The sequence below is a fragment of the Nilaparvata lugens genome, unplaced genomic scaffold, assembly GCF_014356525.2.
Source record: "Nilaparvata lugens isolate BPH unplaced genomic scaffold, ASM1435652v1 scaffold5498, whole genome shotgun sequence".
Lineage (NCBI taxonomy): Eukaryota > Metazoa > Arthropoda > Insecta > Hemiptera > Delphacidae > Nilaparvata > Nilaparvata lugens.
The window spans coordinates 1-12500 of NW_024091323.1; positions in this window are offsets into that span (position 1 = coordinate 1).

Genomic DNA, 12500 nt, shown 5'->3' on the forward strand with positions numbered 1-12500 from the left:
ACAGGCGGGGGGAAGGGGAGGAGGGATGGACGAGGGGGAGAGAAGGGGAGGGGGATTTCAAGCAAAAAAGCTTCTCAGTTATCCCAATTCTCTCTACTTACGTAGACGCGCAATTAGAAAAGGAACATACCTGTCAAATTTCATGAAAATCTATTACCGCGTTTTGCCGTAAAAGCGCAACATATAAACATTTAAACATTAAGAGAAATGCCAAACCGTCGACTTGAATCTTAGACCTCACTTCGCTCGGTCAATTAATAAATAAATAGTGAGAACCATTCCATAATGACAGTGCAGGAAGAAACTAATAAAAATAATTTAGCCGGTTTCCGAGCTCGGGATATGGCTAAGTTCTAGCATAGAGAAACAATAGCGTAAGTAGATATCCCATGGTATAGGGAGTTTATGTCGCAACTTTTACTGTTATCTCAAGCCTAGTCCACGTAGTTCTTTCCCGTGAAGCTTTATGACGCTGGTAGTCTCTCATATTGTGCCGTTCATACACTCGTGTTTGTACCCGGTCAAAACAGTAAAAATCGACAGTAATCGGCTTGAGATAATAGTAAAAGTTACGACATAAACGCCCTACACCATGGGATATGTACTTACGCTATTGTTTCTCTATGGTTTTAGACTTTGAACAGCTGGAGTAAGAAAATTGGCTTCCCGAAACGGTGCGTAGTCGTAGTCATTGTCAAAGTCACGTTTGAATTAAATTTCAAAAAACTAGAAAATTAAACACAAAATAAAATAAAGAGAAAATGGTGTAAAGTTTCAGCTTTTTGAATTATTTAGAAATGTTCAATTTCGTCAAGGAAAAACGTTTTCAATTATAGAAATGAGAAAATAAAAAACTGCGACTACTGTTATAAAAACTGCGACTACGCCCCGTTTTGGAAAGCTAATTTTCTTACTCCAGCTGTCTAGAACTTAGCTAAATCCCGAGCTCGGAAGCCGCCCCTTAGTGTCATTATTTCAAAAAGGAAAACTTCGAAATCAATATGAAACTCTATGGTGTGGTCCACGTTATAATGGCAGAGGAGAAAGATAGAAGAACAGCGTTGATCATTCTTGCCTTCCAACAATATTTGCCAAAAATTTAATTTCAAGCTCCAAGAGTGACTCACTCTCTAAGGGCCGTTTGCACAATGTAAGTTTAAGCTGAAGCTCAAACCAAATCTGGATTTTTTTTGTTTAAACTAAAACTCCGTTTGCACAGTAGTTTAAACTCTGTATTGAGTTTAAACTTTGGGAAAGTTTTAACCTCCAAAGCAGGAGGTTTAAACCAAATAATTTGGATTAACTTGACATCTGTAAAGATTTCATGGGGAAACAGCTTATAGTAAATTATTATTCGACGGTTGTTTTTAATGCTTCTGTAGACGATAATAATTATTTAGGTTATAGTGAATCATTATTGAAAGAATTGACAGGAATTGATAGAAGTTTTTTATGCGATTGATAGAGATGATTGCAAAGAAATTTTGGAACTGAGCAAAATTGGGAAAAAACGAATCATTTAAATTTCTGGGATGATAGAGATTTTTTTAACGGGTTTGCTTGAGTAAACGAATTATTTAAATTTCTGGGATGATAGAGAATTTTTTAACGGTTTTGCTTTCAGCAAGAGTCAATTTAGTATTTGATTAAAATAAACCACTTGATAGAAAATAAGACAATTTTTATCAGTGGTCTTTGATCAGAAAACATGTTTTTAATAAACATACCTGAGATAATTTTGCTTTCGATAGATTTCTAATAAACGAGGAAGATCATAGTAGATTTAAGCATAACAAAATATATGTTTTATCTCACATTCTAAAATATATTTTTTAGGTGCCAACTACTATAAGTTGTTTCTAATAGTAATATAGCATTTTTGAATAATTTCTTGATTGCTTTTCACTTTTATTACTACAGCTTACATCTCTGTCGATTTTGAACAAGGAAATTAGTAGCTACATACCTCAATTTAATGATGTTTGTAAACAATAACAACTTCCTGTAAAATCAGCCTTATGATATTATAAACGATGACATTCTATTACAAACTTAACGCTAAACTAGTTTAACTTAACTGGATTAGTAAAGCACTGAGAAAACCGATTCAAGTTAAACTTTCAGATTAACTTAATCGAGTTTAGCAATCCATGCTGTGCAAACGGCCCTTATAATAATACTATTCTGCTGCTTTCTATATAACACGTGTTGGAGAAATATCAAAATTCAGTTGTATCAGCGTAGAAAGAGAAGGTACTTCAGAGAGAAACAGAATAAGAAAGAGAGGGAAAGTAATGGAGAGACAGGGTGTTGTGGCAAGTATTTTTGTGAGAATAGTAAAGTTTTAAGTATCGCAGAACATCGATAAATTTGAGGGAGACAAAACAAACAGCAAATTTATTAGTTTTCTAAAGACTACTAACGATATTCTCCAGACACACTGAGTCTGATATAAATAGAATGGTGGGACAAATAAAATAAGAGGAGTTGAGAGATATGGATGAATAGGGGGAGGAATAGAGATGGGAAGAGGGATGAGAACATAAACTGTTCAAGAAAAAAGACCTTGCTAAGAACGTACTGGAAAATATCAAGTACGAATTTGAATAGTTTTACCATAGAGAAACAATAGCGTAAGTAGATATCCCTATACCATAGGGCGTTTATGTCGCAACTTTTACTGTTATCTCAAGCCGATTACTGTCGATTTTTACAGTTTTGACCGGGTAAGAGTGTATGAACGGCACAATATGAGAGACTGCCAGCGTCTTAAAGCTTCACGGGAAAGAACTACTTGGACTATCGGCTTGAGATAACAGTAAAAGTTGCGACATAAACGCCCTTTACCATGGGATATCTACTTACGCCATTGTTTCCCTATGGTTTTACTGATTTAGGAAGATCATCCTGATTTATTGATATTGTGAGGTCCACGTTATAATGGCAGTGGAGGAAGAAGGGAGTACAGCGTTGCCGATTCTCTGCCTTCTAAAGAGGATGAAAGTATGCCTACAGTAAGGTCCACGTTATAATGGCAGTATTTGATGAAAATTGGTGTTGCTATTTTTGTATCATCTTCGTATTATATCTGATAACGGTAAATCTGAATGTTTAAATGTTGATATGTTGCGCATTTACGGCGAAACGCGGTAATAGATTTTCATGACATGTGACAGGTATGTTCCTTTTTTAATTGCGCATCGACGTATATACAAGGTTTTTGGAAATTTTGCATTTCAATATAAAAGGAAAAGGGAGCCTCCTTCATACGCCAATATTAGAGTAAAAATCTGGTGTGGCGCACTCACACAACTTTCCTTGCCGTAATGAAAATTGATCACCTGACGCTAGTGTTCCCGCGCATCTCAAGTCTATTATTCAAAGATTTGAGCCAGCTGGTGACAGGGCAATAACGCTGGAGACACACGAGGTCTGCTATAACTTCATAGTGAATCATTTAATAGAATCAACAGTTGCCAACAGTTTGCAATTGGATAATAACATTTTCTCGAATTTCGAGCTTATTTTTAATTTTAGGTGAAAATGTTACTGAACATTAATTGTAGAGATTCTCATGCTCAATCTATTCCACTCGAAATATTCTGTTCAAATTGTATCTGAAGCCTGATAATTGAGAATCTGAAATCAAACTTTGCATAGATGGGGCGGAGTTCCTGAAATTTTTACAGATATGGCAGTTGATAGAGCTTATCGATGACTATCTCAGGTATAACTTTAATCAAAATCGTTGGAGCCGTTATAACGTGGACCTCCCTAAATGAAGATGATACAAAGATGATAAGAAGATGATACAAGGATGATAGACAAGGATAGCAACACCAATGTTAATCAAATACAGCCATTATAACGTGGACCTTACTGTAGGCATACTTGTAATGTTAGTACCTATGGTAGCAGAGTTCAGATGTAGCCTATTTTTAAATCAGACGACGCGACTGGAGATTTATATTTATAGTTTGTGACTAGACTTGCAGTCTCCAACCCAACTGGCAACGGACTGGTCAAGACTCCAGGGTCTAGACTGAGTCATCTCCCATCTCTCACTGCTAGCCAAGTGCAAATGGAAAAAGATGAGAGAGTGAGAGATTGATTGCTTGATTGAGTACTTTATTCATGTAGATTACAATATATACTGGCTTATAAACTTAATCTACAATATCGGGGACCGAGCTTCGCTCTGGAGTACAAAAGCATGAAAAACTTATCAGGGAAGAAGAAATTATAATAACATCCATAGTTCATACCGTAATGTTCTATCTAATCAGAGTAAATTGAGATTAATTTCCAGAGGAATGCAAAAATTTCCCTCACAAAGGGCCGGTTGCACAAAAGCCGGTTAAATTTTAATCCTGATTAATTAAACGTGAACCAAATGAGAGAAGACCATTTCAAAAAGATAGATCTACTGGAATTAATCAGGATTGAAAATAACCCGGCTTTTTGCAACCGACAGTAAGTACTTGATTGAATGATTACAAAAGTTCAACAGCTGAGTCATATTAATTTTGACACAGTCCCACACACATGAACTCGCTCACTCACTTCCATCATCAACAGATGACGAAATAATTATTATCAGCTGTTTTTCCAAGGATGAATAATAATTATCCTTTTAATGTTCTTCAGCGAGTTTTCCCAAGGATGAGACCTAGTGCAATCGAATTTTTATATCATAAACCTACTAAGTTCCAAATTTCGTGAAAATCGTTAGAGCCATTTTCGAGATCCGTTGAACATAAATAAGCAGATATAAAAATAACCAGTTAACCAGATATAAAAATATAAACAGATATACAGAAATTGCTCGCTTCATATAATAGGGTAGCGTACACAATACACGATTAAGATGAATTCACATAATATAGCCTAAGAAAATAATGATTGGGCTGTATATGATGTAAAAAAATCAATTTGGAATAACTATAGATAATATTGTTATGCATCTACATAAATTGGTCGAGCTTTGGACATATCAATGTCCATTCTTCGGGAAGAATATTTAAAATATCCTTCCCAGTAACTCTCTGCCGAAGAGAGAGGGAGAGTGAAGAGAAAGAGGGAGAGGAATAACGGAGAAAAAGACAAATGAGAGGGAAAGAAGTTATAGATAAAGATGGAAATGAAAAATGCTACAACATGCAACTCCTTTGCTCTATGCGCCAGCTGAACTTTGATTGAGGTAGATCAACTGTTGGTTTAAACTCTGAATATGTACTGGAATCTATAAGATTACCTCAAAAATAAAGTTTTCAAAGATCGCCCACACCTTGGAAGAACTAAAGCAGCGAATCAGAGAAGAGATCCAGGCCTTACCAATCGCAGTGAACCAAAATGCGTTTTAAAACTTCAAAAATACGCTACATTAGTGTATTTCTGCTTATGGCCGCCATCTAAATAATATAATTTCCAAAAAAATTAACAATAAAAACTATATTTCAAACTGAATTGAACCCATTAAAGAATTTTTTCCAAGTTGAACGGTTCATTATTTATAACCCTTCTAAACTCGTCAATCGTCTCTGCCCCGGTCGTGTGTTTATGGGAAGGATATCATTTTATATCCTTCTTACAGAATCAACAATTATTTGTTGAAACACCGCCGATTTATGAAGCTACATTACAATTTTATATTATCGTTATTCTAATTGCATCTAATCTTTATTCTCATTGATTGATTTTTTATACTTTGTAAAATTCGTTGCATAATTAGCATTACCGTCATTCAATGTAAATTAGTGTATAAGCCAGTAATTATTGTAACATACATAGATAAAGAAATCTAATCCAACCACATTCTGTATTCATCCATATTTCAGCGGTACAGCACAATTAATAAAATTAGTAGAATTGATGGTGATGTTGTGAAATCTCTCCATAATAAGAAAACAAAGATATTGTCAAATTTAACTAAAAATTTATTAAAAACTTTAAAACAGAACCATGGTTTCACGTAGTTAACCAACGCATACAGCGTTGGTTAACAACGAGTACAGCTGATGATGCGTTGGTTAACTACGTGAAACCATGGTTCTGTTTTAAAGTTTTTAATAAATTTTTAGTGAAATTTGACAATATCTTTGTTTTCTTATTATGGTACAGCACCAATTTGGCAAGAAAAATAACGTTAGAAAAACTGGTTCAGGCAGAACATAATATAATATTCAACAATATCTCAATGTGAAGCAAGATAAATGATTAATTCTATCACAGATATATTTGATTCACGAAGAAAATAGGTACATATTTTCATGATTTGAAAATAGATTACTGTAATAAATTGAGATTGATTGATTATTCTGGTCGTACCTTATATTTTTAGATATCATCTCATCACCATATTTAAGCATCTTATCTAAAGCTGCGTTTACACCAAAGTTATTAACAAAATGTGAATAACTCAACCCTTATAGATTCTATTAGATTGAACATAACTCATCATACACATGATGAACATATGTGTTTTTCAAGTTCCGCTCAATCTAATAGAATCTATAAGGATTATCAACATTTTTACTTTCCTTGCCCTATTACCATAGGTAAGGAAAGTATTGCTTTCCGAAAAAAATTAAGGTACCCCAATTTCTAAATTTCTATACGTTTCAAGGTCCCCTGAGTCCAAAAAACTGGTTTTTGGGTATTGGTCTGTATGTGTGTGTGTGTGTATGAGTGTATGTGCGTCTGTGTACATGATATCTCATCTCCCAATTAACGGAATGACTTGAAATTTGGAACTTAAGGTCCTTTCACTATAAGGATCCGACACGAACAATTTCGATCAATTGCAATCCAAGATGGCGAAAATGTTGTCAAAAACAGGGGTTTTCGCGCTTTTCTTGAAAACGGCTCCAACGATTTTGATCAAATTCATACCTAAAATAGTCATCGATAAGCTCTATCAACTGCCACAAGTCCCATATCTGTGAAAATTTCAGGAGCTCCGCCCCATCTATGCAAAGTTTGATTTTAGATTCTCAATTATCAGGCTTCAGATACAATTCAAACAAAAAAAAAATTGAGTGGAAAAGATTGAGCATGAGAATCTCTACAATAATTAATGTTCAGTAACATTTTCACCTAAAATCGAAAATAAGCTTTAAATTTGAGAAAATGTGATTATTCAATTACAAATTATTGTTGATTCTATTAAATCATTCACTTTGAAGAGATAGCAGACCTCATGTGTGTCTCCAGCGCTATTGCCCTGTCACCAGCTGACTCAAATCTTTGAATAGTAGACTTGAGATGCGCGGGAACACTAGCGTCAGGTGATAAATTATCATAACGGCAAGGAGAGTTGTGTGAGTGCGCCACACCAGATTTTGTTAATAACTTTGGTGTAAACGCATCTTTATGCAGCTTATGTGATCATCATCCGGTAAAAAATTGTTAATTGTATTAATTATTTTTACTATACTAAAGTCTTTTCAATGTTCAATTTATAAAAAAACATCATTGAATCCTAAACTATTGCTAATGAATGAGGCTGGTTATCAGTGTTGTATCATAACAATAGTGACTTTATAGTTCAAGGCCTAAGACATAACTTTGCTAAAGTCATACTATTGATAATTATTATTAGAAAGCCCAGTACATTACAGTTACATCAATTTTTACATTTGGAAAAAATGTTTGATAACTGATTCATTACAGTTTGAAATTTAATAATCTGTTCTTCACAATTACACTTTTCTCGAATCATCAATTCTATTGAGTAAATGATTAAAGGGAGTGAGAGAGGAAGAACTAGAGAGACATAGATAGAGAGATACACTTCTTTTCCATGTATTTAAACACAACATGCAGTCAATTATTAAGTAAATAATTAAAAACTTTTACTTACAGACTGAAGTACTTTCGATCGTCTAGCGATCATTTTCAACAGTGCCGACCGGAAATGTTTTATTGTTTTGAAATGAAAGTTTTCAATTGAAAATAATGATTTACTTGAAAATTGGCTGCATGTCGTGTTTAAATACATAGAAAAGAAGTGTGTTAATACATAGCAGCTCGGAATGGATCAAGAAAACATCTCCTATAGAGAGATAGTGTGTGTGTAAGAGAAAAGCAAAAACGATAGAATTGAATTGAATTGAGCTGCTGCATTTATTTCAAGCCTGGAGAGAGAGTATAAGAGAAAGATAGACGGAGTGATTGGGGGAAAGACAGAGAGAAAAGAGTGAGAGAGAGATAGGGAAAGATAAAGTGAAAGAGTGTGAGGGTGAAACAGCAGGAACCTGTAGCGCTCTTGCTCATCATAATATTTTATCAATTTATTGCTAATATTCCTCGGGTCACTGAGAATCATTTCCGGAAAATATTTGCATTAGTTGTATTCCTCGAAATATTACACATTGCAATTTTGGGCCATATGAATAAAGTTGAGCATTTGCTTAGATTTCCAAAATAATATTGAGCATTTGCTTCATTTTCTATGAATAAACGTGAGCAAAACCTTTTGCTCATGCTCATCAAAGAAATAGTTTGAGCATTTGCTCAAAAGTAAAAGCTTTTGCTCAAAATTGTATGAATAAACTAGAGCATTTGCTCAACTTTTGAAGAAAATGCTTAAAAAAAGGTGAGTCTAGTCTAGAGCAGCTTATCACCTTTTGCTCATAGTAAAATGACTCAACTAATTCGTATGAGTAAGAGGAAAGTATACCAGATACGATCACAACCAATTGTTGAGAAGTATAATACTCTTTTTAGATTCAACAGTGATATATATCACCATCATCACCACAAAATAATAAATACAAAAGATAGCTGTACCTGTTATAAAAATAGCCATCACAAAATAGGAAATGGGCATGAAGATAAGAGTGTAGACGATTATAAGAAGGCTATTGATATTATAAGAATATGCTGAAGATTATTTTAGAGATGACATTTTTCACGCTATTATTTCAAAATTCTAAACTCAACTAACCTAAAACTCTATTCATAAATAGAAAACAGAGCAGACGACGCAAACACAAGCGGTGCCCCCTACTTGCATATTAGCGCTTCCTTGAGCTATAAAACAAAGTAAGGTTACGAAAGGGAATCAGCTGATGAAAAATCTTCAAAATACATGAGCATTTGCGCCAGAGTTCAGAAGCATAAGGTAAGAGTATAAGGTAAAGCTTATTCATATAAAAATGAGCAAATGCTTTTGCTTCTACCTTTTGCTCATGAGCAAAACCTTATGCTACATGCTCTTGCTCATGAGCATTTGCTCTGGTTTTATTCATATGGGCCTTTGTGTTTTCAAAAATAGAGTTTTATCAATCCCAATTCTGAGGAGTGATAGCTCATTCATAAATCCATGGATAGAATCCATGTCAGTCGATACCAGCCTACAATATTCTTCTGATTTCTATGATCACATTGTATTCTTCTATTTCAGAGTTTTGATATGAAGCAGTTTTATTCAATAGTAGGCTATAGATGAGATCGTGGGATTCCGCCATAAAACAGTAATCAATAATCAGTAATCAATAATCAGTAATCAATAATCAGTAATCAATAATCAGTAATCAATAATCAGTAATCAATAATCAGTAATCAATAATCAGTAATCAGAATCAGCAACCGGTAGAGAACAGTACCGACAGTACATCTCTAATCAGCTGATTAGAAGTTGACAACCAGTTTCTATAGATGGGAAATTGAGTACAGAAATGTGGGCGATTTCCCCTGCACCCCTCTACAAGACATATAAATTTCTACCAGTGAATTAGTGGCAGTAGAAAACCGGTTCACAATGCAAAATAATAATAAATTTTATTGCTGTGCACTTAAAAGCTGCAGACTGGAGAGTGAAGAAGACGAAGAAGAAGAAGAAGAAGAAGGAGAAGGAGGAGGTGAAGAATGAGAAGGAGAAGGAGAAGAAGAAGTAGAAGAAGAGGAAGAAGAAGACAGGTGAAGAAGAAGGCACGAGAAGAAGAAGAAGAAGAAGGAGAAGAAAAAGAAGAAGGAGGAGGTGAAGAATGAGAAGAAGAAGGAGTAGAAGGAGCAGAAGAAGGCGAAGAAGAAGACAGGTGAAGAAGAAGGCAGGAGAAGAAGAGGAAGAAGTAGAAGAAGAGGAAGAAGAAGAAGGAGAATAAAAAGAAGAAGGAGGAGGTGAAGGAGCAGAAGAAGGCGAAGAAGGAGACAGGTGAAGAAGACAGGAGAAGAAGAGAGAGAGGAAGAAGAAGAAAAAGAAGGAGAAGAAAAAGAATAAGGAGGAAGTGAAGAAAGAGAAGGAGAAGGAGTAGAAGGAGCAGAAGAAGGATAAGAAGAAGACAGGTGAAGAAGAAGGCAGAAGAAGAAGAAGAAGAAGAATGAAAAAAAGAAGAAAAAGAAGGAGGATGTGAAGAATGAGAAGAAGAAGTGGAAGAAGGAGCAGATGGAGACAGGTGAACAAGAAGGCAGGAGAAGAAGAGGAAGAGGAAGAAGAAGAAGACGAAGAAGATGATGGAAAAAAAGGTCAAAGAAGAGGAAGAAAAGGAGACTTGGGAGAAGAAAATGGATTTATGCCAAGAAAAAGAAGTGCAAGAAAATGAGAACATGAGAAATAGTAAGAAAAAGAACAAGGAGGAGGAGGAGGAGGTGAAGAATGAGAAGAAGAAGAAAAGAAAAGAGAAGAGAAGAAAAGAAGAAGAAAAGAAGAAGAAGAAGAAGAAGAAGAAGGAAGAAGAAGAAGAAGAAGAAGAAGGAGTGGAAGAAGAAATAAGAAAAAGAAGAAGGAGGATGTGAAGGATGAGAAGAAGAAGAAGAAGAAGAAGAAGAAGAAGTAGGAGGAGGAGAAGAAGGAGCAGAAGAAGGAGAAGAAGGAGACAGGTGAAGAAGAAGGCAGGAGAAGAAGAAGAAGAGAAAAAAGAAGATGAAGATGATAAAAAGAAAGGCCAAAGAAGAGGAAGAAAAGGAGACTTAGGAAAAGAAAATGGATTCATGCCAAGGAAAAGAAGAGCAAGAAAATGAGAACATGGGAAATAGTAAGAAAAAGGTGAAGAATGAGAAGCAGAAGAAGAAGAGGAAGAAGAAGAAGAAGAAGAAGAAGAAGAGAAGAAGAAGAAGAAGAAGAAGAAGTAGAAGAAGAAGAAGAAAGAGTAAACAGGCTATCGTGGGCTCATAGTCTCATAGTATAGTCTCCGGACTCAATGCTCTAAATAACGTTTGATTTATATTTCCTGTATGGAAGAAGTACCTATATTATCAAAGAACTGTATTGAATGAAGGATTGAATCTCCTTTTTGGTTCTTTTCTCTTGGCTCGTTGTCTTCTTTCTTTTTCTTCTTCTCGTTCTTCTTCTTCTCGTTCTTCTCCATCTTATGGTTCTTCTTGTTCGTCTTCTTCTTGTTTTTCTTCTTGTTCTTGTTCTTGTTCTTCTTCTTCTTCTTCTTCTTCTTCTTTTTCTTCCTCTTCTCTTCCCTTTCTTCTTCTCAGTTGTGGATTTCACTAGCCACTCTCTTCTTGTTCTTCAGCTTCTCCACAATATAATTTATCCTACTTTATCTCATCACCTTCTTTGTTGGTGCTCTTCTGCTACTCCTTCTTTTTTCTTCTCCTCCCTCTCCTTCTATTTCCTTCTTCTTCTAATACTTCTGTTTTTCTCCTTCTCCTTTTCCTTCTTCTTCTTCTTGTTCTTCTTCTTCTTCTTCTTCTTCCAATCCTTCTTTTCTTCTCCTCCTCCTTCTCCTTCTTCTCCTCGTTCTTCTTCTTCTCCTTCTTATTCTTCCCTTTCTCCTTCTTCTCCTTCTTTTTTTCTCTCCTCTTTACCCTCTTCTCCTTCTTCTCCTACCTATCAGTTGTCGTCTTCATCATACTATTCTTCATCTCATTTTCCCATACCTTTTCTTCTCACTCTAGCTATTTTAATTACTGAAGATAAAATTTATTAAACAATAATTGCTTTCCAATAATATGACACACAAAGCATAATCGATCTGGACATAACTGCAATTAAGTTTATAATAAAATTGGTAGAGCTGTAGTTTTATTGCTTGAAAATCCATTATACTGGAGTACTGATTGTGTTCAGGACTTGATCGCTAAATTGAGTTCCATGATAGACGGTATTTCTTCAACATTTGTGTTGCTATCTTTGTCTATCATTCGACAAAGCAGGAATTGCTACCCTTTTCTAGCTGCTCTAAAATTCCAGAACGTTCTCCAACAATGTAGAAATATGATAAATTAATAAAATAAGTTGATCTAAATTATGATTTGTTATTGACCGAGCGAAGTGAGGTCTAAGATTCAAGTCGACGGTTTGGCATTTATCTTAATGTTTAAATGTTTATATGCTGCGCATTTACAGCGAAACACTTCAATAGATTTTCATGAAATTTGGCAGGTATGTTCCTTTTTTAATTGTGCGTCGACGTATATACAAGGTTTTTGGAAATTTTGCGTTTCAAGGATAATATAAAAGGAAAAAGGAGTCTCCTTCATACGTCAATATTAGAGTAAAAATCAGACTATAGAATTATTCATCATAAATCAGCTGACAAGTGATT